Source organism: Hordeum vulgare, chromosome 1H (assembly GCF_904849725.1).
Source record: "Hordeum vulgare subsp. vulgare chromosome 1H, MorexV3_pseudomolecules_assembly, whole genome shotgun sequence".
Taxonomy (NCBI): domain Eukaryota; kingdom Viridiplantae; phylum Streptophyta; class Magnoliopsida; order Poales; family Poaceae; genus Hordeum; species Hordeum vulgare.
Genome location: NC_058518.1, coordinates 381,110,229 through 381,137,635, shown reverse-complemented (window position 1 = coordinate 381,137,635; position 27,407 = coordinate 381,110,229). Strand labels below are relative to the sequence as shown.

Sequence of the window (27,407 nt, the reverse complement as noted above, 5' to 3'; positions counted from 1 at the left end):
GGTCGCGGAGAGGGAGGTGCTCCATGATTGTAGGTGCAGGAGGAAAGACGAGTCGGTCCTCCATCGGGGCCCTATCCGCCACCGCAGGTTTCAGCACTCGACGGTTGCGCTTGCTAAGGCACCGAAATCAAAAGCCCCTGAACTTGCTTAAGAACGCGTCCTGCCCCATGCTTGCATTGAAGGAGTCGCGTCGGTCCGAGCGAGAGCCCGTTGCGCGCCCTCCTCCGACCAGCGAGAGAGCGGCACCCTCCTCCTCTTCCGGGAAAGGGCCACCTGCCATCCCTCCTCCAAGGACCTGGCCTGACCCGAAATGGAGGCATTGATCGGGGGGAGGCTGAACCACAACGGATCTGAGGCGTAACTGCCCGCAACGGGGTGACAGGCATAGATCCGATGGACCTAGCCGCACCCGGGCCTCGGAAGTCTCCCCGCGCTACAGGATTCACGACGTCGAGCGCGGGGTCAGAGGCTGCAGTCATGAAAGCAAGGGAATGCGGCAAGGGGAGTCGCGAAGACCCAGACGGCTGAGGCGAGCGCCCAGCGGGCGGAGAGAGACACCGGCAAGGGCACTCCAGGTGGTTGGGGAACGAGAGAGGCGCCATAAAAGCCGGATCTGATGGCCGCCGCGGCCGGAGCGGCTAGCGGTGCAGAGGTGGGGAGGGGTCGGCTCTCACTCTACCCTAGTTTGCTGCTGGAAAGAAAGAGATCTCTTAGGAACTGTGTCCACTTTCGGTTTGTGATTTTTTTAACTCTGCTACTTCCCATGTTCTCGTGATCAGGACAAATTCACTGTTCTGACCCTAGCTGCGTAAAGAATTTATAGAATAAACTCGTTCTGAAAAGATTTCATGATATGACCCTTTTTTAAAACGCCAGAAACCGTGGCGTTGCAGATGTACAGTGAAACGCCATAGTATTGTGGCGTTTAAGGCCATCACAGAAACGCCACTCGAGCCATCTCAGAAACGCCAGCGTTGCTGGTGTTTCCGCTACAGGTAGCAACGCCATACTGCTTGGCGTTTGACCCCAACATACTGACTGCTAGATGCACGGCGTTCAGAATAACTCTATCTATGAGCGTGAGAGGAGACAAAGTTGGTCGTTGGATGAACCAGAGTGCAGCAGCATCCAATGTCGCTACAGGCGCTGGCGGGGAATGGTTTCTTCTGGGCTCCACACGCTGCATGCAATTAAGAGCTCTTCCTCTCTCTCATGTCACGTCACGTAGTCACACCAACAAGGCAAAATTGACAAAAATGACCCCTGGGGGGAAAGAACTCATGGAGTGACCCCTCGGGGAAAATATGTCACCCGGCTGACCCTTTTGTGTGGCGCCCGACACCTAGGCGCCACACTACACTGTGTGACGCCTAGCCGTTCCGCGCCACACCCCCCAACCACCTGGCAGAGAGAGCCCACCCCCCAGGCCGTGTGACGCCTAAGCCTCAGGTGTCACACATTGTAATGTGTGGCACCGAACGCTTAGGCGCCACACATTGACTTAACTGGCCACGGGCCAGCCCCCCTCCCCACCCCCTCCCTCATTCAAACAGAAACAGCAACGGCGGCGGCTGGCTCTCTTCGAATCCCTAATCCCCTCCCCCATCTCCTTCAGATCTGGTGATTTCTTCCTTGGATTGATCCCCCAAGGTAATCTCTTCCGTTTCCCATCCTTCTATCCAAGTGGAATAGGTTTTTGTTGAGTAGATTGATTTGAGTAGGTTCTTAGGATTTGACTAGTTAGGATATGAGTTCTTAGGATTTGAGTAGTTAGTATATTAGTAGATTCATATTAGTAGTTAGTATTAATAGTTAGTATATGACTTCGCCTCCGTCAACCACGGCTTCATCCGCAAGGCTAAGATCCTCGAACAATGGTGTCCGGTGATCACGCTTTAATACCTTCGTGAAAGCTTCAGCCTCCTTTGTTGTGAACCCTTCCTCATCAACTTATTCATCGGGACCCTCATCGTTAGACTCAGAGGCATAGCCACGTGAGTACGGAATAGAATGGTCCATTGTCTCTTGCAAATTATATTTGTCCAAATCACCAAGATTGTTTTCATGAAGAACATTACCATCATTCTCATCATCATCGTGCTCATCATTAGCCTCTACCAATGGTTCATGTTCAATGTTGACCTCTTTGTTGGCCTCATCGACACAAGAAAGAGGTTCAATGTTGGCCTCTTCGTTGATGGGTGCAGGAATAGCTTCAACAATCGGAGAGGAAACCCGGTTCAAATCCAACAAGTTAGGAACATTTGTTTTGATGGCAAATAACTCTAGAGCCTTGTCTAGTGATTCGGCCACCGTATCCTTGTATGCAAGCCAACGTTGCTCGGAGTTGAAACGCATGGTCTTCCAACGAATGTGCATTCCGAATCCCACATTATGCCTACCATCAAACTCAACTACATCACTAGGGTCCATCCAATTCAAATCCTTTCGGACTTGTTCCAACAATTCACCATAGCTAGGACACAAATCGAACACCATGTCTAGCTCATTCGGGTCCGGATCAATATTGCCTTTTAAAAAGACATCCTTGTCCACGTGATGAACATAAACACATGTTCTTCCCATCCCTAAACAACAAAACATAGAACCTTTTTTATAAGCAATCATACAATTACAATAACCCTAGCCTAACTTCCAAACAACCATAACCCTAACCCCATCATAATCCTAACACAACCAAACATCCCTAACCCTAGCCTAACCATAGCCTAACCCTAGCCTAACCCTAAAACAACCATAATGCAAACATCCAAACAACCCTAATCCTAACCCCATCATACCCCTTATCCTAACATACAAACAAATACAACAATATCATATACATCCCACATTTCATGAAAAACTAGGGTTTTCTCAAATTTGCAAAAAAAAAAAAAGAACACAAAAGATTTTTTTTTTGATGAGAATGAGGGGAGAGGTGGGGATTACCTTAGGGGAGTGATTGGACAACAAATGCCCGGTCCAAACCTTCAGATTTGGTGATTTAGAGAAGGATTTGAGGGAGGGGCCAGTGGCTGGGAGAGGGGGATGGGGGAGGGGAATGAGGAGGGGGTGGGGAGGGGGCTGGCCCGTGGCCTGTTAAGTCAATGTGTGGCGCCTAAGCGTTCGGCGCCACACATTACAATGTGTGATGCCTTAGGCTTAGGCATCACACGGCCTGGGGGGTGGGCCCTCTCTGCCAGGTGGTCGGGGGGGTGGCGCCGAACGGCTAGGCGTCACACAGTGTAGTGTGGCGCCTAGGTGTCGGGCGCCACACAAAAGGGTCAGTCGGGTGACATATTTTCCCTGAGGGGAGGGGTTATTTTTGTCAACTTTGCCCACCAACAACCAAAACTAAGCCGCGTTTCTTCGCTAGGCTAGGCCTCTCTCTGGCTTGCCCCTTTCTCCTCCTCTCTCTCTGCGTAAAGAGACTGTTGATGGCAGCCGCGTTTCTTCGCTAGGCCAGGGCAGCCAGTCAGGCCTGCGCCACTGCGCCGCGTGCTGCAGCCCGTGGTCAGGCAGGAACGCCGATACATGTGGCGTGTCAATCATAGGCAGCAACGCCAGCAATTATGGCGTTTCACAATGGGGTTGTAACGTCACGGTAGACTGGCGTTGCATAATGGGGCAGAAACGTTACGGTAGACTGGCGTTGCATGGTGGGGCAGCAACGCCACGGCTTATGGCGTTTCGAAAAAGTTTAGATCGTGAAATCTTTTCAAACCAGGTTCATTCTGTGAATTTTTTTTACCCCACATGGGTTAGAACTATGAAAAGACCCTCGTGATCACTTCATCGCAGCAACCTCGCCTTTGTCCGCTTCTCCCCTACTTACTACTCAGAAAAAGATAGCACCGCGCCATATATCTGCAAGCTTAATTATACCGGGAATCTTAAAAATCCGATGCTAGATGTTTAACCATGAAAAATTAAATGTTTTTAATGGCAAATAATGTTCTCGTAAGGAATTTTACTTAGAAAGTATGGCAACTCCCTCACGGCAACATTATTTGTTATCTCGGGCGTTTGATTTGGCATGCTAAAAAATCTTCCGTTCGATTGGCAGCGAAATACTAATTATACTCACCATATATAAGCTTGCCTTTTGGCTCTGGGTCACTAGTGCGTGAAAGCATTATTTTAGAATTCATAGTAATACAGAAAAATCATACATGCAGATCTGGATGTTCTTTGCCATCACAAGATATTTCAAAAAAAAAATACACTGAGATTTGCATTTGTACCAAAAAACAAGCAACATGGGTTGAAATTCAATAAAAAAAACTGTTAAATGCGACTGGCCTTCTTATTTTTGGCACTGGTCGTATTCTTTTGGATTATCCTATGGAATATTATAAGTTCAACTGCATGTGTGTTTTGTGGTGATATTTTGACAAAATGGGAAAACTTGAAAAAATAATTAGGTACCAGGAGCATTGGTGCCGGAGAGCCAAAGTTAATTTTCGGGATTATACCACATGCATAAAGCTTGAAACTAAAGCCGACATGTAAAAGAATGCCGCTCAAAATCCTCGGGCGCAGATCAACACTCGAATGGGTGCATCGCAGTTTCGATCTTCCAGCTTGAGCTGTGAGTTTGAGCTTGTAACTTTCTCCGATATTTTGGAACAAACTTCAAGCCGTGCAGCTCACCGGTGACCAACACGATTCCTTACACTAGCATTACTATTCAAGAGCATCTCCACCTGATGATGATGTCTAAATGCATCTACATCCGGACGCCTCAAACCCGTCTCATATGTCCGGACAGGCCGCCCGGTCACTGACCCGATCACGAAGTTTTGATTCAGATGGGCTTTTTAAATGGACCACAAACACTCGGGTTGACCGGCACCCCTCATATCCAATTCAAATATGAGGAGGACATGGGGAAGCCCGGACGTGCCCGGGCACGTCCGCCACGTCAGACGCGACAGTCCAACCCCACCGCAAATTGTCTCAAATTCTCTAAACCCTTCCTGCTCCTTCTCTTGCTCTCCAACATTTCTTGCACCCGAGCCCTCGCCGTCCGACAACCTTGCTCCCCATCCCCACCACTAGTCCCGATCCGCCGTCGTGATGTCTTCAAGCCCGTCCCCGACCACCGCAACGGAGACGTGGTCCGTCTTGTTCATCGGCGTCCCTTCCTCCACTCCGTCTTGCAAGTCGAAGAAGGTCGCCTGTAAGATGTGTCGTCCCCGACAGCGAGAGAGGGAGGCGGAGTTCGCATTGCAGTTAGGTGCAGACATCGTCGAGGAGATGTCTCCCTCGGCATGTCGGTATCCCCGGACCCCATCCGTTCAAGCGCCGACGCGGATTATGTCATCCAACACCCTTGGGATGGAGGAGGATGTGATGGCCAGCTGGGCCATTCCGGACAGCTTTCCGCCCACGAGAAGTCGTCGGTCGACGAATGTGAGTCGCCGACCACGCTGAAGTTGTCGGTCGACGAATGTGAGCACGGGCATCGCCACCGCTCGGGATGCACTCAACATGTTCCACTGAATGACTGAACTAGACCGGGTATGTTTGCTCTTGTCTGATCAATTGTTCAATGTTTTGCATAGATCACTAGTTCGCATATGATGAATGCTTGAAAATCATGATCGTGTAGGAGGCGTACGTGACAAGGATGATCCATGACAATGAAGATCCGGACGAAATGAATTATGAATTGGAGGAGACCACCTTATTTGTACTTGGGGCAACATTCAATCCCAATCCGAGCAAGAAGAAGAAGAAGGGCAAGACTGCTAAGGCAAGAGGTCCGACTTTCACAAGATTTAAGGACATCTTGTTGGTCAAATCTTGGTTGGACATAACGTTGGACCCAATAAGCGGCACCGAGCAAAGGGGAAGCACGTATTGAGAGAAGATTTGGAAGGACTATCATGAACGAACGAAAAGAGTATGTGGAGCCGCATCCAATCGTGACCATCCGTAATGTGGCATCTCTCCAATTTTGATAGGGGTCATCAAAGGAGAAGTGAACAAGTACATCGGGTACTACTCACACGTGTCAAAACGGCCTCAAAGTTAGATCAGAGTGGCAACTCATTAAGCTCAATTGCCTCATCTTATTATCATTTCAACATGTTTCATGTGTTTTCATTCTTGGGCTCATACGTATGCAGGAAGAACACGGAGCCGGATGCAGGCGGAGCATGCAGCCCGGATGCTAGTGAAGCTGGCTCTCATACGGAGCAGGACAAGCTGAACGAGCAGGGCGCATGGATGGGCGCGTCCGTCCAGTGATACGATAAGCATCCCTTCTCATTCGGACATTAATTTCATTTTGGTATGTCTGGTTTGTTGAACTATGCCTTGATGTGCTTCGTTTTCAACTGTTGAATTCAGATAATTTGTATCGAATGATCGACATGTATGGATTGCATGAATTTGACAATTTTATTTAAGGTATGTGAATGTGTGGAGTAACATATGAGGAGCCGGTGATCGCTGTCCGCGAGCGTGCCCACACGCACACGTGGGTTTATAAGGGGTCGGTTTTATCAAGTCTGACTGTAGATGCTTTAACATGGCAATCAAATAATGGATTTTAGAGCATCAATTTTTTTTCCTCTGCAAGTACATAAAACATGGCATTCAAACTTTTTCCGCCATACCAGATGATATAAAACACGGCACTGAAATAAACATGATCATTGCATATTTCAACATTTCAAACTAACAAATCTTTAAATTTAAATATGAGCTAGCTTTTATTTCTTTACACAGTTGAGCGGTGGGCACAAAGTAAACTATTCTTTCATCTTTTTCTCTTAACTTAAACATGATAGACACACTCCAAAAGTGCTACGACGGACCCACTACTATAGACACCCTGTTCATCATCATCCTCGTTGTCGACATGGTTCAAAAGTTTTAGGCTTGCCTCACCCTCACTATCCAACTCAACCTCGGCTTCGTCGTAGTCCGACTCAACCATGATCACCCTGAGAGGTCTGCATCGTGCTTCTTCTTGATCGCCTATGAGAGGCAAGCCTCGTCTTCCTTCTTGATCGTCTTCTTCTGTTATGTTTCCCAACTGGCAAAGACTTTGTATTTCAGTTGCATAAGATGAGTATTTTTTGTCGCAAACCTTGCCATAGCCATCACATCGCTCTCATGCGTTGTGTCCTGCCACACGATGAGGCGGTCTTCCTTCTCCTGCTTGAGACACAATCCACAATTCGGGAGCGAGGAACTCTGCCACCTCATGGGACGTGATGTCACGAATGTTCAACTTGAACTTGAGCTGACGGCGCCTCAAGCCGTTGTGTCGTACGGGCGCACGACGAGCTCCGGTATCTCGAAGGTCCCGTGCAATGCACCATCTCGTCGCACTCGGACCCCATGTTTCTCCTCGGCTCGGCCGTCGGCGGTGGCGGCGGTGTAGCTGCGATTCTATCAATGGGGCGACGTTGCATCAGATTCGCCGAATGGGGTGGTGGCAATGGTGGCCGGAATCGGTGGTGCGACGACGATAACAGCCCATTCGACAAAGGGAGGAGGCATGTGATGGTGGTTTGGTGGGCGGCACCGGGGATAGGGGGAAATTTCTGTTAGCTGAAAAATGGATCCTCTGCACTCCGGTGATCATCGGAGACAAGGTCCGACGAGGAGAGGAAGAACACAGTGATTTTCCACGCGCTCGAACACCTCTCCCGCGCGTACGGCACTCCCTGTTTTTTTTCCTGAGCACGTACTCAATCGAATCCGGCGAGCTACACAACAGAGGGGTCTTATACCCGCGAGCTCTGACATGCCAGGCCTCGCCCACACGCACTCGCTACCCCACTCCCCACGCCCCACACGCGCCGGCTCGCGCCCACGCCCCACGCTCGCCGCGGTCGCCGCGGCCTCCTCGCGCGCCTGACGCGGTCCAGTCTGTTGCAGCCTCGCCACCCAGCTCCCGTGGCCCCGCGCACACACACGCTGGCTCACGTACACACACACACACACCGCGGTTCTGGCTTGCCCGTCGTGCCCGATGCGCACCCATATACGCGTCCGGCACGGCCGGCTCACCCCGCGGCTTATTTGCCCTAACATACTCCTCCTAAGCCGCGGGTCAGAGGAGCCCGACGTTCTCGACGTCGTCGACGTCCGCCAACAGCGCACGCTCCGCCGCCGATTCCATCCGCCACTCGGGGCAGTCCCGCTTGAAATGGCCGCGCTTGCCGCACTTGCAGCAACGCCCGCGTCGGTTGCCGTGGTCGCCCACGCCATGCTACGTCCGTCGTCGTCGTCGTGCGCTCCTCCCTGTTGCCGCTCCCGCACCCGCCACTGCGCCATCGTCAGCAGCAACTGGTCGCCGCCACGCTCACCGCCGTCTTGTCCACGACGCCGCAGCCTCTCGTTGAATGCCTTGAGCCGCCCCAACGCGTCCTCAAAGAGCATTGTGGATACGTCACAGAATTGCTCAATCCCTGCCACCGCCGCATACAGGCGGTCCGGCACGGCGTCGAACAACTTCTTGACCATCGCGGCGTTGTCCAGGGTCGATCCGAGCCCCGCGTAACGCGCCGCCATCCCGCTGATCTTCCCCGCGAAAGCATCCAGAGACTCGTCGGCGTCCATGCGCAGCCGCTCGAAGTCGCCTCGGAGAGTAGCCAGCCGCGCCGCCCGCACGCGATCAGCTCCGACGAAACGCGACTTGAGACTGGACCATATCTCCACCGCGGTCCTCTTTGCGCCCACCTGCAGCAGCAAGTCATCGGAGAGCACTCGCAGCAGGTAAGCCCGCGTCGGCTTATCTTTCTTCGCGATCAACGCCGACGCTGCTTCCTCTGATGGCACCACCGCCTCCCAGAGCCCGGCAGCATCGAGGTCAGCCTCCACCTTGATAGCCCAGGTGGTATAGTTCTCCCCCGTGAGCAGAGGCACCGACGACGACATCGTCGTCCCCGACCCGCCAGAGTACGGGACCAGTGCCATGGCCGGCGAGCTCCTCCGTCACCTGTCGCTCTGATACCAAATGTTAGCTGAAAAATGGATCCTCTGCACTCCGACGATCACTAAAGACAAGGTCCGACGAGGAAAGGAAGAACACAGAGATTTTCCAGGCGCTGGAACACCTCTGCCGCGCGTACGGCACTCCCTGTTTTCTTTCCCTGAGCACGTACTCAGTCGAATCCGACGAGCTACACAACAGAGGGGTCTTATACCCGCGAGCTCTGACATGCCAGGCCTCGCCCACACGCACTCGCTACCCCACTCCCACGCCCCGCACGCGCCGGCTCGCGCCCACGCCCCGCGCTCGACGCGGTCACCGCGGCCTCCTCGCGCGCCTGACGCGGTCCAGTCTGTTGCAGCCTCGCCACCCAGCTCCCGTGGCCCCGCGTACACACACCGCGGTTCCCGCTCATCCGTCGTGCCCGACGCGCACCCATATACGCGTCCGGCACGGCCGGCTCACCCTGCGGCTTATTTGCCCTAAGAATTTCACGCGGTGATTGGGCAGCCGGCGTGGCTACTATATATTTGCAGTACGACAGGTCAAAATATGTGGTTGCCTTAAAAAAAATTGCAGCACAATAGACAAATAGGTCATCTGTTGAAGCATCATTGTTTATTCCAAATGCCCGAGAAACGAATTTTTGGGCAACTCCCTATTTCGCATTCTCTATTGGAGATGCTCTGCTCTGCTTACGTTCTAAACTTTGCAGCATGCGCCTCCCCAGCGATTGCTAAGCTAAGGTGAGAGGCTCTGATGCTCCTCCAAAACGTCAGCTGCCTTGCTGCTCAGCGGCGCTGCCTCTGGTCAACCTTGCTCGGCGCCATGACCCCCGGTGGCGGTGCTCCTTGTGCCAATGCTCCGCTGAAACCTGATCTGCATGCACCTGGTAGGCCGTTGCCCCTTCGCGACTGAAGTTTGGCGGCTCGTCATCGACAAGCTCCAGCTGCCGCCCGCTTAGGCTCCTGCGGCATTTTCTTTCTGCTTGTTGGGAGCGCAGTTGGAAGCGCGGATGTGGGCTGATGCTGCTACAAAGCGAGTGCTCGCTGTTGCTGAAAGACCAAGGGAGGCTGACCAATAAGCTGATGCGCAGGAGCTATGATGTGTGGCGGTTCTTCGATTGTTTTGCTTTTCTCTGCTTGACTGCAACACCCTGTAACTCTTGTATTCCTCCTAATCAGTGCGTCTCGGTTGATAGTGTTAGAATATAAACTGTATAGGGATAGAAAATCACTTTAAACCGGTTTCCTCTTATCTCTTTGCCTCTCCCTTATCTCTTGTAACCTTCTAGAGAATCAACTTGCATGTCACGGTATTGATCCTATAAATACAATGCGGCCCGAGACAAAGGGTTCTACGCTTCCTCATATGATCATCAGAGCCCTTCCTCTCGTACGTCTAGCCTTCGAGAGTAAACCGATCTGTTGATCGAGAGAGGGAACAAGATCGAACCAAGAGATAAACCATGACAGTCACCACGCCATCCACCGCTTCATCTTCATCCTCCATCTTTGCTCCATCTTCCATGTCCAACAGCTCGATCTCCCTCGGTCCACCTCCAACAGAGAAGCTCACGAGGACAAATTTCCTCCTCTCGAAGGCCGTCGTGCTACCCCAGATCAAGGGAGCACAGATGGAGCACTTCCTCGACGCCGCAAGTCTGGCGTCTCCTGCCACCATCACCATCACCAACAATGGGAAGGACGAGCAGGTCGCCAACCATGCCAGATCAATCTGGTATGCTCAGCAGCAGCAGGTACAAGGATACCTTATGGGATCTCTGTCTCGAGAGGTCCTCGATCAAGTCGCCATGCTCCAGACGCCGGCCGAGGTACGGACTGCCATCCATGCCATGTTCGCTGCACAAACGCAAGCCCAGAAGATCAATACAAGGATGGCGCTCACAAATCTGCAGAAAGGTAATCTAACCATGGCAGAGTATCTTGGAAAAATTAAAACCCTTACAGATGAAGTTATCTGCGCTGGTGCTCCTCTCGTAGACGCCGAGATCATATCCCACGTCATAGCGGGTCTCGACATCGACTACAACCCTGTGATCTCGGCGTTGGCTGCGAGGATTGAACCTGTTACTATCCAGGAGCTGTACAACCAGCTCCTAAGCTTCGACGCCCGCCTCAGCATGCTCCAAGGAGGTAATTTGCGGCAATCCTCTGTCAACGCCGCTTCTCGCGGACGTGGCCGTGGGCGTGGGCAACAAGGGCGCGGACGTGGCGACAGTGGACGCAGCAGCAACCAGGGCCAGGCTCGCCCTGGTGGTGGTGATCGCGGAGGCACCGATCGCGGCGGCGGCTACAACGGTGGCGGCTACAACAACAACAACCGTCGGCCGCGCTGTCAGCTGTGTAAGAAACCGGGCCATGAAGTCATTGACTGTTGGCACCGGTACGATGAAGACTACGTGCCCGATGCACGGCAGGCTGCTGTAGCCATGCGGGAGCACGGCGGACCTGACGGTGACACGGTCTGGTATGCCGATTTTGGCGCCACAGATCATGTCACAAACGAGCTAGAAAAGTTTGCCCTCCGAGAGAGGTACCACGGCAGTGATCAAATTCACACCGCGAGCGGTGGAGGTATGGACATTGTTCACATTGGTCAATCATCTATTAATTCCCCTAGTCTTAAACGTGATCTTGTCCTTAAAGATGTCCTCCATGTTCCACAAGCCGATAAAAATCTTGCTTCCATGTCTCGTTTAATCTCCGACAATAATATTTTCTTTAAAACTCATCCTACCTATTTTTTTCATAAAGGATCGGGCAATGAGGGAGCTCATCCATTGCGGCAGATGCATCGGAGGACTATACCCCATCACATCTAGAGTCTTTGATCGCAAGCGTCATCGCCGAGTCTATTCTGCCATCAAGCCCTCCTTAGCCAAATGGCACCAAAGACTAGAACATCCTTCTTCAAATATAGTCAAGCAAGTAGTCAATAAAGGCAATTTATTATTGTCAAATAGTTCCGAAAGTGGGTCAGTTTGTGACGCTTGCCAATGTGCAAAAAGCCACCAACTTCCTTATCCTGTGTCAAATAGTGTGTCTCATGCTCCTTTAGAGCTTATTTTCAGTGATGTATGGGGTCATGCAAGAGATTCTTTTGGTAGAAAGAAATACTATGTCAGCTTTATCGATGATTACAGCAAATTTACATGGATATATTTACTTAAATTCAAATCTGAAGTTTTTTCAGATTTTCAAGAATTCCAAAAACTTGTTGAAAGACAATTTGATAGAAAGATTCTTGCAGTCCAAAGTGACTGGGGAGGAGAGTATGAGAAACTCAATTCCTTCTTTCGTAACATTGGCATCATTCATCATGTCTCTTGCCCTCATGCTCATCAACAAAATGGCTCAGCAGAACGAAAACATCGTCATATTGTGGAAGTTGGTTTGTCTCTCTTAGCCCATGCATCAATGCCCCTCAAATATTGGGATCAGGCTTTTATCACCGCTACATACCTTATCAATCGATTACCCAGTCGAGTACTTGGCAACACCACTCCTTTGGAACATTTGTTTCATCAAAAACCAGATTATACCTCCCTAAAAATATTTGGGTGTGCTTGTTACCCAAATTTGCGTCTCTACAATCGCCATAAACTTGAGTTTCGGTCCACACAATGTGTGTTTCTTGGCTATAGTAATCTTCATAAAGGGTACAAATGCCTAGAGATCTCATCTGGCCGTATCTATATTTCTCGTGATGTCATTTTTGACGAAACATTGTTTCATTTCTCCAAACTTCATCCCCATGCGGGAGCCCTCTTGCGTGACGAAATATCCCTTCTTTTCAATCCTATGTTATCTTCTGGTCACTGGGGTGAATTAATTAACGATGATCATGTGCAAAATTCCATGGAGCGGTTTGATTTTGGTGTTGATTGTGCAGCTACAGGGCGTGATTTCATGTGTGGAGAAACATCCAAAATCGGATCTGGCGCGCGATCCCAGGACGATTCCCCTGGCGCTCGCCCCGGCGCGCGATCCCAGGTTGATCTACCTGGCGCCGATCTGCCTGTCGTCCCGGCTGCGCTATTCGAGGCTGATTTGCGCGCCAGCCTGCCGGACACGCGATCCCAGGAGGATCGCCCTGATTCTCCCGCGACATCTCCTCAGGTGGCCGATAGCCCTCCAGGTGACAGCGCCTCTCCTCGCACTGCACGTCCCGATGCCGCTGACGAGGGGGGCAACGCGTGTGCTATTGCCACGTCTGCACCAGGCGAAGGCTCGGTCGGCCCGGTCGGATCTCCTGTGCATGACAGTGTTACTGCAGGATCGGGATCTTTTGTGGCCAGACGTGGTGCAACACCGGTTCCTCCCCGTCATACACGGTCTCGGTCCGGTATTGTCCGGGAAAAGAAATATACGGATGGTACGGTCAGGTATGATAAACTTAAACATGCTTTCCTCGCAAATAGTGGTGAACCAACAAATTTGCATGATGCTCTTGCACATAAGGATTGGAAGAAGGCTATGGATGTTGAATATGATGCACTCATTCAAAATAAAACTTGGCGGTTAGTTCGACCAAAGAGGGGTGCAAATGTGATTGACTGCAAATGGGTATATAAAATTAAGAAAAGAGCTGATGGTAGTATTGACAGATACAAGGCCAGACTAGTTGCAAAAGGTTTTAAACAGAGATTTGGTATAGACTATGAGGATACCTTTAGTCCTGTTATTAAATCTGCTACTATTCGACTTGTGTTGTCTATTGCTATTTCCAGAGGTTGGAGCCTACGACAGCTAGACGTCTAGAACGTGTTTCTTCATGGTGTTCTTGAGGAAGAAGTGTTCATGCGGCAGCCGCCAGGATATGAAAACAAAAACACACCACATTATATCTGTAAGTTGGATAAAGCTTTGTATGGGTTAAAACAGGCCCCAAGAGCCTGGTACTCAAGGCTAAGTACACAGTTGAAAAGCTTGGGTTTTCATCATCAAAGGCGATACTTCATTATTCTTTTATAATAAGAACAATGTTACTATATTTTTTCTTGTCTATGTTGATGACATAATTGTTGCCAGTTCAAGTCCAGATGCCACAACTTGCTTGCTCAAGGATCTAAAACTGGAATTTGCTCTTAAGGATTTGGGAGATCTACATTACTTTCTTGGAATTGAGGTCAAGAAGGTAAAGGATGGTATAATTCTTACACAAGGAAAATATACAACTGATATTCTCAGAAGGGTAGGTATGGAAAAGTGTAAGCCAGTCAGTACACCTATCTCTACTTTAGAAAAACTTACTATTGAAAGTGGAGAAGCACTTGGGCCAGATGATGCAACAAATTATAGAAGCATTGTAGGTGCATTACAGTACTTGACTCTTACACGTCCTGATATTTCATACTCTGTTAACAAAGTATGCCAATATTTGCATGCTCCTACTACTTCTCATTGGACAGCAGTAAAAAGGATTTTGAGGTATCTCAAGTTTACAGAGGGACTTGGTCTCCAGATTGTTAAGTCTTCATCTATGCTTGTATTAGCATACTCTGATGCAGATTGGGCAGGATGTGCAGATGATAGAAGGTCAACTGGTGGTTTTGTTGTGTTTCTGGCAACAAACCTTGTGTCATGGAGTGCAAGAAAATAGGCAACGGTCTCGAGGTCAAGCACTGAGGCTGAGTATAAAGCTTTGGCTAATGCAACAGCTGAAGTAATGTGGATTCAGACACTGTTACATGAACTTGGAGTGAAAGTTCCACAAGCTGCTAGATTATGGTGTGACAATCTTGATGCAACCTATCTTTCAGCAAACCCTGTTTTTCATGCACGGACAAAACATATTGAAGTTGATTTTCATTTTGTCAGAGAAAGAGTAACTCGGAAGTTACTTGATCAACTTGCTGATGGGTTCACAAAGCCTCTCACAGTGAGGAGGTTAGATGATTTCAAGTACAATCTCAACCTTGGCAAATAGAGTTTAGATTGAGGGGGAGTGTTAGAATATAAACTGTATAGGGATAGGAAATCACTTTAAACCGGTTTCCTCTTATCTCTTTGCCTTTCCCTTATCTCTTGTAACCTCCTAGAGAATCAACTTGTATGTCATGGTATTGATCCTATAAATACAATGCGGTCCGAGACAAAGGGTTCTACGCTTCCTCATAGATAGTTCTGCAAATGTATACTGTCTCAGATGTCTGATCAGATGAGATCCAGAAAAGGAAAATCGTTCTACCATATATCATCGCATTACAATCGGATATAATTCCATCCCACGAGCGAGATCAGCTATTTCCAGTTTTCCGTTTTGCAAAACAATTAAGACTACCTGCTACAAGTGCTACGCTACTGATATTGGCAGTAGATGTTAGTGACACTCACCTTACGTCTCTACGGAAGGGGAAAACCGGCATGTTTAGAAACATATAATGACCAAGAATTTTGCTAGATTAGAATGGTGTGAAATTTGATCTTGTTTACTAGATGGTGTAGAACCTAGAACTAGAAGTGCCATCAAGCATGCACCCAGGGCGACTCTGGTCAGACTGGTGCAGTGGTGCTAGCTTTAGCCGGGTAGGTTAATTTGCATGAAAATGCGTGTGGACCTGATTAAACAATACTGGTAAGTACGGCAATTAGTTGATTAGCTTTACTACATCTAGCACTAGCGATCATAGCACCCGATCCATCCAACTGCACGGCCAGCTGGTGGCTGTTGCATGATGATGCATCCTTCCTGTAGACCCTTCAGCGATGGTTCGGAGGTCACCAACCAACCAGAAGCAACCATGAACTTGAGCGACGAATAAGGCTTTTAATTACTATACTAGAAGTAGTATTTGGTGCAGGAGTAGGAAGCGGATGTGGCTTGGCTTTAAAGTATGGGAATGGCTTGCTAAGAGCAGCACCATTCCATAAGCATGGAAGGCAAGGCCATTGATTGTATGCATGAGTTGCAGTGAAAGATTGCTCCAGACCAGACCTCCCAACTGCAGGGGATGGCAACAACCGGTCCGGCGAGCTACAGTCAGATCCAGGCATGCATGCATACTGGTGGCATCAACAACTAGGAATCGCCGGTCTATTCCTAGAGAGTAGTACACTTTTGTAATTGTAGATGCATGGCCTTGAACATTATGATGATTAACAGATGTATGTTGGGAGGGAAAAGATCAAGTGAGGGTTGACAAAGCATGCATGGTTGTTGGATGGAGAATCAAAGTGAGCCTTGACAGTCGACAGACACATGCTGATATAAAGCTAGCCACCGGCCGGCAGTGCTCACCAAAGTTGGGCTCGGCTCAACCTAAGATTCTTTCTTGAGAGCAATTACATCCTCTCTTGGAGCATGCTAGTTACCACGTACAACCACGCACTAGCAGCATCGAGAGCCTTTGATCGTCGTGGCGAATAAAAGTGGGAAGCGCAATCACCCAAATCGACAAAGGCTTTGCGCCTCTTTGGGGCTAATAGGCAGCTACCACAGTTTTTTTTTCTATTACTCCATGAAAGTGAAAGGGCCTCATGAAATGAAAAGACATCAGACGCACATAGAAAATCTCTTTCGGTGGCACTAGAAGTTGGTACTAATCACCATTGCTTTCCTGATGATCGAGGATATGGATGCCTATTCTGATTGCCATGGCAATTTCAGTGGATGTAGAAATGTGTAAAGATGTATTGATCAGAGCTGAACGGCACAAGGGGCATCATAGTATTTGTCTGGTCAAGTTGTGCCCACACACTACAGAGTACAGAATGATGTAACTCATTATTTCTATTCAGCACAATGGGCTGCCCAGCAGAGTTGGTGCAAAATTCAATTATCTGAGAGTCTCATGATGTATGGATTGACAGACAGTGGAGAAAGATATGGCCAGAAAGCATGCAATAAGGCCCACAGACAGCCCTAGTGCAACGCTCCTAGTGAGGTCTGTTTTTTTTAGGTAGCCCCACTCTGTAAATTCTGCCTCGCCATGGATGGAACCTACACTCTGAAATATTTTCTCTTATGCTCATAAAATATATTTTCAATCTACGTGCGAAAAAAATCGCTCTTAAAATTTAAGAGCAGCTATTCTGAGCGCACTGAAGAGCCCGAGATTGTCAGGTTTAAAGGTGCACCGATAAGCCCGGGAAGTAACGGGCGCACCTATATCTCGCCTTCAGCGAGAGGAGAGAAACCATCGCTGAAGGGGAGACAAAAATGGACCGGCCCAGGAGCGCGAGAGGCCACAGCCTCGTTTTTCTCTTTTTTAAGTTTTCTATTTTCGCTTTATGCTTTAATTTGTACTTTTGTTAACACTTTAAATATTATACGTATATATATAGATAGAATATACATATTACAAATAATGCTCTACAAAAATATTTGAAAAATGATAAACTATTATTTCAAAATTGTTAAACAACTATTTTGAAAAATATTAATCAACCAATTGGAAAAATGTAGAACGTTGTATACAAAAATTGATGATTTATTTAGAAAAATTATGAATTAATTTATCATGTATATAAAAATATTAATCAACTATTTAAGAAATGTTTAATAAATATTTGTAAAATGTTAACAAAGCAATTGAGAAATGTTATTTGGGTAATAAAAATGTTGATCGTGTATTCAAAAGATGTTGACATTGCATTTGAAAAATATTAATGATGCATTAAAAAAATGTTGCATCTGCATAGAAAAATATTAACCATGTGTTAAAAAATGTTAATATTACATTTAAAAATATGAAAATGTGTATATCAAATTTCTAATTATGTATTAAAGTTCTAATCTAGTGTTTTAAAAAATGTTAAACAAAAATCTGAAAAATGTTAATCAAGCTTTTGAAAAATGTAAAAAATGCGTATAGAAAAAAATGGTGATCATGTATTAAAAAAGGTTGATCATGTATTGAAAAACCAAAAAAGAATCCAAGGAAAAAAATAAAACAAAATTAAAACCAAAGAAGAAAATGCAAAAATAATGAAAAACAGTAAATAAAATAAATAGACAGAGATTACAAAAAACCTTTGAAACCAAGACAGAAAAAAAGGAAATGAGTAAGAAAATAATAAAGCATAAAAACAATGAAAAACCCAAACAAAAACAGTGAAAACCTGAAAATAAAAAATGAAAACCTAAAAAGAAAATAAATTTAAAAATCCAAATAAAACCGAATAAAAATGAAGAAAAGAAGAAAAGAGAAGAAGAAAAACGAAACTGCGAAAATATGTGGAAATCTTGCTCGTTTTAGCCTCAAGTAGGTCACGCCCTAATACAATGTCGCAAACTAAGTAGATGCTAGCTCGGCGGACTAGGGATCGAATCCCCCTGAACTCCCTTTCTATTCACTTTTTATCATTTTACAGTTTATGAATGGGCCGACACAGTTGCCTGCGCAAGCCGCTGTTTCGTTAAGCGAGAACTGCTACGGTCTTGCTTAATGCGAGACATAGCACTCGCGGGGAGTAATAATGTAGCATAAGTGCGGAGGGGTAGGCAATCTCAGGGCCAGAAGCAGAAATTAGTTCGGCACACAGCACGGCCCATAACTGTTTTACTTCGGCTTGTTTTCTGCTCCACTGTCCCAAAGAGCAGCTATCTGAGGAGTACTCCTTCTGACGCCCATGCAAAGGTCACTTAAGGTGGGCTAAAAATGCAAGTGGCACACTCTCAGTTGCCGTCATGTGTCGTGCTTTCAGTCATTGACAGATATCGTGCTTTGGAGGTCGCTTCAGATTATGTTTTTATTTATTTATTTTGTACACTTTTCGGCTTTTAGATGAAAAGATTCGGTTTTTATGTTTTCCAGGTTATTCTAGCATTTGGACCCAAACGAATTGCACGATAAAATGCGTTCATTTCATGAAAGGCAGAGATTTACATTTCATGGTGGCACAACTTTCGTGAGAAGCATGATCATGCCTCTTGAAAAAAAATAGTCTTTTTCTTTTGAAAGAGGCATGTATTTACTTCTCATAGAAGTGATTTGCTTTTTAGAGATGTCTCGCATGCCTCTTGGAAAGAAAAATAGAACATGTCTTCTTTTTTTCATTCCGCGAGAGGCACATGGCTCTTAGAAAATTGAAAAAACGTGTATTCCTCTTTTTCATTCCGAGAGTCATAATACTTCTCATGGAGACACGGAAAGGAAAAAAAGCGTATTATTTTGTTCTGCGAGAGGCGTGGATTTATTTCTCGTGGAGGCACGGATTGGCTTCTCCGGAAATGCGTTTTTATTTGTTCGTGAGAGGCACGGATCTAAATCTCATGGAGGCATGGATTTACTTCTGGTGACGGCATGGATTTGTTTTGACAAGAGGCACGGGCGTGCCTCTCGAAAAGAAAAGAAACGTGCGCCTCTTCGTAAACAAAAAAAGAACATGCTCCTGGTTCGGGGTTTTTCGTTTGTTTTTCCATGAACAAAAGTTTATCGAAACCTGCCAACATGGTATGTAGTTTCGAATATCCCGACGAGACGGATCCAACGATAAAAATGGCTCAAAATTTGAACAAACGGTATAAGAGATAAAATAATTTAGATAAGTGAATCTATGAAAAAAAACTCCCTGTTTGTGACAAGTGGCACATATGCAGGGCGACGCTTGTCGCAACCTCGTAAGGTGAGAATAATTTTTGAAATGAGCACTCCTTACTTAGTAACTTTGACTATCCCAATAGGCCACCAATCAGAGATGCTAGCCTAGTACAAAATTATATGTATCCGAATCATTAGCCCATTTCATTTATATCCTTTATTTGGCATGTTTTCATGTGTTTCAGTTTTCTTCTTCTTTGTATGTTGTTCTGTAACCACGCGGCAAGAATAGTTAGCAATCTTCAAATCATTCAAACATCTTTTTCATTATATTCCTTTTTTTTCTTTATAGTTTTTATGGGTTTTCTTCATGTACTTCCCTGCTAGCTATTTGAGTTGCTCAATGTATTTCTCTGACAGAAACTTCGCCAACATCAATTTTATAATATTGTTTATGCATTTTGTTTTTGTATTTACAAGTACATTTACCTTTGTTGTCATTGTACTTATTTACGTTTTGTACCAAAGTAGAAAAGATAATGCAAGCTAGTGGTCATATGTTGTGAGTTAGTTGAATATATTTTCAAATACCACAATATTTTTCACTCATGTTGGAACACAAATGAAATTTATTTTTGTGTGTGTTGTATTTTTTATGATAAACATCAAATAATTTCATGAGTCGCACAAATTTGTCATATCTTATATATTACCATTTTCTGTATATCCAAATGAATTTCACGACATGGATGGACAAATTTTATGAACAAGCGAATATTTTTCATTGATGTTGGAACAGAATTGAAAATATAATTTTATGTGCGTTGTATTTCTTATTACACATGTCAAAACAATTTCCTGAATCGCAAAAATTGATAGATGTTATATATTACAATTTTCTATTTATCCAAATGAATTTGACAAGATGCATGAACATGTTTTATCAATAAACTTAATATTTTTCGCCGATGTTGGAACACAATTGAAAATATAATTTTATTTGTGTTGTATTTTTTACGACACATGTCAAAACAATTTCATGAGTCGCACAAATTTGTTATATATTATATATTACCATTTTCTATACATCCAAATGAATTTCATACCATGCACAAATAATTTTTATCAACAAGCAGAATATTTTGTTACAATTTCAAGAGAGGATTTATATCAACTTTGGGATCGTACATGGCTTTTCTACCATCCTGTTGTATCCCAAAATTTAGAATGCATTCTTTTTTAAGGGAATAAAAAACCACCACCCAAAAAAGGGGATAATAAATCAACAGGAGAAAAGAAATGTAAACATGCTTAAAGCATCTCCACCCGTTATGCCCCCAAGAAGGCATTTTTTCAACCTCATGGGATTGTGTCGGCGATTTTTTTTGTTTTGGGGGTCGGATTTTTTTCCAGCGGTACCCACACCGAAGAAGTCACGCCCCTCTACGCCTGCTTCGTCGTCTTCAACCTCGTCGCCGGAGGATTACCTGCTTCGACGCCCCATGCCCACGCGGAGGAGGCGGTCGCTTATACCTGGCCATATCTCGGGCCGGGCCGGGCCTAAAAAAACCGTGGTACAAAACCCAGGCCCGAGCCCGACCCGGCTCGTCCGTCAGGCCTAATTTTTGGGCTCAGGCCCGAGCCCAAAGAAGCCAGGTCAGGCCCGATAGGCCCAACCCAACGTAAGCGTAAAATCAGGTTTCCATGGGCCCCGTCCCGGCGCGGCCGCCGGGATTGATTATCAGGCCCGATCCCGGCCCATGGGCAAGGTCTGGTCGGGCCGGGCTGACCAGGTTGGGCTGCCCATGGCCAGATATACCGTCGCTCGTCGTCACCTTCTTCGCGGGCGCCTCGCTCCTCTGCGCACTCGCCTCGCCATGCCGCACCCGCCGTCGCAGCAGCGGAACCTCGCCGTGTTCGGGCACCGCCTCGCGCTGCTCAGCGCCCTCCTCGACTCGCTCCTCCTCGACGCGGTCAACATCTGCTTCTGCAAGCTCTACATCGTGTTGTTCCATGCCGACTTGCTCGTCTCCTACGTCGCCTCCGCTGTCCTCAACGTCATCCCCACCGCCTCCATCCACCTCTCGCACGACGCTGTCGGGTGGACGAAGTTGTTCCGTGGCGGGTGTGCATGCACGTGGTGGGCATGTGAGGAAAAGAGGAGAGAGAGTGAGCAGAGAGGCTGACTTGTGGGGGTTTTACATGCAAAAATAGCGTGGGACGCCTTCAAGCGTTCCCGGGGTTGGGTTTGGCCTCGGGTCGCTGGAGCTAGTTTTGTTCAAATCCGACGCAAAACGACGTCTTTGAAGCGCGACTCGGTGTTTTTTTAACACCGGCGGTTAAAAAGATGTTTGAGGGGACGTTCTGTGGACGCGGTTGGAGATGCTCCGATAGTTGGTCCACTCTGACGCGGTTGGAGATGCTCCGATAGTTGGTCCACTCTGACTACCTTGCATACGTGCCGCACCATAAAAAACGCTTAACTCACGGAAGTTTCATGAGGGGGTGTGCTTCCTGTGAATTTAAGTTTGGGACACAAAACATGATAAATTCAAAGTCTCCATCTCATTACCATAACTACTTCCCGTAAAAACTGCTCGTAGGTGTAGCAAAGTTCGCCACACCATACCTGGCAACAAGTGAAGAGTAGGAGCACCAAGGTAACCTACGCCCATCTGTTCCATCCAGCCCTCCTCGTAGGCAGATTTACTTACGGAGATTTTGTCTTGCCAATGTTCGCTGGGAGAGCATGACATTTTAATTGTTTTTTTTTTAATTTTTGGACAGTTTTAGCTGTATCGGGGTGACAGTTACTTCACCACATGACATTTTTTAGGGGGGTGAAACTTTTGACTTTTCAGAAAATGACTTGTTCTTCAGAAAAACATTGTTTCAAAATTAACTGATCCTAGTAATCCTTTTTATGCACCAGGATTTTATATTTCTATTTAGCACACAGATCATGGTCTTCGTTTTAGGCCATGTGTAAACAGTAGTACTCCCAAATGTGTAAACAGTACTAGTAGTATTCTCAAATTAACTGACGCAGCTTTAGTTTCGTGTCAATTAATTTGGATCAGGGGAGTAGCATTTTTTATATCTACAAAGTACATACTTTGTTTCAAAATTATAACGCTTATTTTAGGACGAAAGAAGTACTAGGTCTCAAAATTGCAACACTTATTTTAGGATGAAAGGAGTACTAGGCTCAGCCCGGTAGCCAGAACCTCGCACTCATACCGATTTGCCGTCGAGCGAAAATCCACGCTAAGCAAATAAACACGATGATCAGGTCGACGGGACTCATAGAGGGCTGGAGCCGTACTTTCCGATGGATGGTAAAGAGAGAAATAAAGAAAGAGACGAGCGAATCGATTCTCCTCTTTTCCTCCCCTTCATCTTCCTTAACCGGGAACGGGGACCGAGGACACGTTTCACCCTTTCAGCTCCACGGCACTCATCAATCATCATGCTGCGCACTCCTCTCTCTTTCTCTCTCTGTCTGTCTATCTCATTTGTATGGTTGTGTGATGGAGAAGCCAAGAAAAGAAGGCCGGACAGACAGGGAGAGGTGTTTCGTCCTAATATACACACGACCCAGACGACCATGGATAGGAAAGATACTTGGGCTTCTCCTTTTCTTTTTCCTTTTGTCCGAGCAGGCGAGCGCTGGCTAGCTTGTGACACTGCCCGGTGAGTGCAGCCAGCGCGATGAAACGCTCGAGGGCTTGATTGACGTGAGGTTCCAGCATGTGCTGCAAACCGGGCTAAGTTACTGTCGTTTTCGCCGCGCGGATGCCCCGATAATCCATCCGTCCATAGGCTCTGATGACCGCAGCGCAGCCTAATTTCCTCCTCCACCATGTCCATGTGCTTTCTCCTTTCGCTTTCTTAAAGCCGGTGATTATGAGCAGATTGCCTTTCGCCTTAAAATTATCCTCCGCCTCCCCGACTGATTACTTTTGAGCAAACGCCTGCTTCTTCAGAGAATCAGAGTGCTTATTACGTGCATGCCTCGAGATGCGTGCTACGCGATGTCCGTCCGTCCCAGCGTGCAGAGTAGTGAAATTACCAGGACTTTGACCCTGCATCTGCATGGGTATATATGGAGAGATTGCGACGGCCGACATCTGTCTCGCTGGTGGTTAACTCTTTCTGAACCAGCACTGTGCCGTAACAATAATCCAACTGTTGTGCATTTGCGCCGCTGGTAGTGGGATCAGGGCGCACGCGACAGGCCGCAAGCACGGGGGTGTCGAGCGGTGCTGACTTTTCTACAGGCTACAGCGGTCCGATGCCACTGTTCCGGGTTCACGGTAGAAAACCAGAAACGATCAGACAGAAGTAAGTACTCCTACTATCTGGTGACATTACAACGCTGTTCGGTCCGGCCCCTTATTTAATCAGCATCGGAATCGCAGGAGAACCAGAGTAGAAGCAAATTACTACAGTACGTCAAAGGGAGAAGATTACAGTTGTGCTGATGATCCTCATCATCACGCGCAAAGCCGGCGGGACAGGGAACGGAATCGAACCCGATCGACGTCGGTTGCTTGGTTAGTCGCCTCTTTTCTCATGATTGCGGATTGTCCTCGGCCTCTTCTCCTTCTTTAGTTAGGACCGGCATTAACGGATGAATCGAGTGGCTAAACCAGTGGCCAGAAGATTCTCTTCTTCTGTAGACCAAAGTGTGCGTAACCAACTCGCGATCGCCATCAGAACAGTTCCGCACGCTCAAGCCATGCTCATGCGTGCGTGCGTTGCTCCAACCGCAACCCTGCTGCTGCCTTTATCCGAGTGTTTTTTCCTCTCTTCCGAATCAGATTCAGCGGAGAAACGTAGACGTGCGTCGTCGGAGATGCTTGCTGAAAACTGAATTATGGAGGGAGATGATGATGAATTGATGCTGATGAGACGATCAGGTCGATGGCTGATTAAGCGTGCCACCAGAGGATGAGGATCGACCGGCCTGCATTTTTTAGCTTGTTTGAAAGACAGCAGGGGAGGAGCAGGGTGCAGGCAGGAGACACACACGTGAGGGGCTCCCTGCATCATTGGAGATGCGGTCAGGCAGGAACGCCGGCCGGCCGAGACAGATGGAGCCAGCACTCGCACTGTCTGCCTGCTGCTGCTCCATGCTGCTGCCGTTGCTATTGGAGGGGAGGAGTTGCAATTGCTAGCTAGTGCATCCATGCATGATGGGTGCATGCCCTGCAACTCAATCCTCATGTCCGATGCGTGCTCATCATCAACCCACTCAACTGCCGCTGCCTCATACACTCCATGTCACGCCCCCCTCTTTGAGGGCTGGACTGGAAGAGAGAGACACACACATTTTTCAATGTACCAATCTCTCTCTCTCTTATTTTCTCTTGCAAAAGGCCGCTGATCAACCTGATTCATCACGCCACTAGGTGATCGATGATCATGCATGAATGCTCTAGATGATTGATTCATCTTACCTGCATAAATATGACAAAATAAGTATTTGGCACGTCAATTCATATCTCGCCTGGCTCATCTGCCCCTGGTGAACAGTAAAATATTGGCTTTTGAACGTGCGTATGCAGCCGTACAGGCGTGCCTACGCGATTCTTGCTTCGGCCGTCTATTTGACGGAACTTGCGTAACTAGCGACACGAATAAAACTGATCGATGGATTTGATAGGTAAACGCCCGTGTCGAGCCTTTGCTTTGTATTGTTTTTCGTTTTTTCAGGTGTTACAAGCAACACCCCTAGGGTGCCTTTTATACACGTCCACAAGGGACTATGAAAATAGACTAGGACTAGGTATCCTAATACTACTAGGACTCGGTTTGGCTTTCTTTTCTAATCCTACAGGAACAGGGCAACGTGATTAACTCACATTCACCCCCTAATCACGATGTCCTTACTTTCGACCTGGGTCCCAAACACGATTGCTGCTTCTCATGACTGTTATCATCAGCATGGCCTTTGCCGTCCCTTGCAGCATTTCATGGACCGTCTTTACTGTCGTCGGCTCGTCCGTAGCTTGATGACAACACTCATTTTTGGTCGTGTCTTCAATCTTCACCTCTTCTTTGGTGATTTGTAGACTGTCCTTTGGATCATCGAGGGCACATCTTTTGAACCCGAGCGTGACCATACTTTGGTCTAACTTTGAATTCCAAGCTCTTGGCGCTTGCATCAGCCTGTAAAGTGCCTTCTTGAGCTTGTCAACTTCCGCTTGTTCGTCTTTCTTCTCGTAGCTGAGGGGTTGTTCTACGTACACTTCTTCTGTGAGATCACCGTTGAGGAAAGCGGATTTAACATTCATATGATGAACCTTCCAATCCTCTTGTGCTGTCAAAGCTAGGAGCACTATCACCGTCTCGAGTCGAGCAACTGGTGCAAACACCTCATCATAGTCAACTCCTTGACGTTGTACGTAGCCCTTTGCAACGAGTCTTGCCTTGTACTTCACAATGGCACCCTCCGTGTCCTTCTTTAACTTGTAAACCCACTTCAAACCTATCGCCTTTTGGTTTGGAGGTCGGGTTACCAAAGTCCACGTGCCATTGATCTCAATCGCCTTCATCTCCTCATCCATGGCGTGCGTCCAGCTAGGACTTTTGCTCGCCTCTACGAAGTTCGCCGGCTCCTCAACTCCGAGCAGACATAGTCCGGAGTACTCGAGCGTAACTGGCTTTGTGTACTTGTAGACTTTCTTGAGCGTCTTGTAGCGACGAGGCCCTGAGGAGTTCGTTGTAGCTTGCGAAGGAGGTGACACAAATTGTGTCGATGTTGATGCACTTGAGGAAGATGGCTGAGTCCCGAGCGTGTCATCGACATCCGCATCGTCGGCGTAGTCGTCGTGATCATGACCATCATCTTGATTGTCGTAGTCACTATGCGCCGCGTTGTTGATGTTGTCGTCGAGATCTCCCCCCGTATCGTGCGCTTCGTTGTCGCTATCTCCTTGCGACCTATGCACGTCGTCGTCGGTGTCGGCACCATGATGATCACTACCATTGTGGTCACCTTGGTTGGGCGTCTTACCAACCACCTGGACATCCTCCCCTGCATCATCATCAGTTGGAAATTCAACCGTGAATATGTTACCGTTTGGAGCATCATCGGCTGCGGCGCTCCAATTCCACGCTTGGTTTTCTTCAAACACAACGCCGCGTGAAATCCGTAGACGCTTGGTTTGTGGATCGTAGAAGCGGTATGCCTTGGTGCCGGAACTCCTCTCATATCCGATAAACACCATCTTGGTGCTACGATCGGCAAGCTTTGAGAGATGTGGCTCCGCCGTCTTCACATGTGCCACGCACCCGAGCGTCCGTAGATGAGACACATTCGGCTAACGTCCGTAAATTGCTTCATACGGAGTCTTGCCGATCACCGCCTTCGTTGGAGCCCGGTTGAGAAGATAGACCGCCATCGAGACAGCTTCTCCCTAAAAAATCCCCGGGAGGTTCTTTCTCTTGAATAAACTCCTTGCCATGTCACCGACGGTTCGATTGCACCATTCAACGACCCCGTTCTGCTATGGCGTGTAAGGTGCCGTGAGGAACCTTTTTATGCCAATCTTCTCGCATTAGTCGTTGAACTCGTTCGACGTAAACTCTCCGTCGTGATCTGTCCGTAGAGCGCGAACCTTCAACTTGTGTTCCATCTCCGTTGCAACCTTCAGCTTCTTGAACGCTTCAAACGCCTGATCTTTAGATCATAGGAGAATGACCCACATATATCTCGAGTAGTCGTCTACCACAAGGAAGAAATATTTCTTTCCCGCGTGAGTTGTCGGGGTGATAGGGCCACATAGATCACCATGGAGCAGCTCGAGTGCATCACTTGCACGATAGGTAGACTGAGCACGGAACAGCCTACGATGTTGTTTTCCAGCCAAGCACCCGTCACATACTCGATCAACATGGTCGATAACTGGCATCCCGGATACCATCTCCATCTTTGAC

General features: G+C 47.5%; 1 non-coding gene across 1 annotated transcript; it reads left to right on the top strand.

Moving 5' to 3' along the window:
- The first annotated feature begins 10,949 nt into the window (after positions 1-10,949).
- Positions 10,950-11,088, top strand: LOC123423698. Its single transcript, XR_006621275.1, has one exon. It is a non-coding gene; the product is annotated as a small nucleolar RNA Z247 (small nucleolar RNA).
- The last annotated feature ends 16,319 nt before the right edge of the window (positions 11,089-27,407 follow it).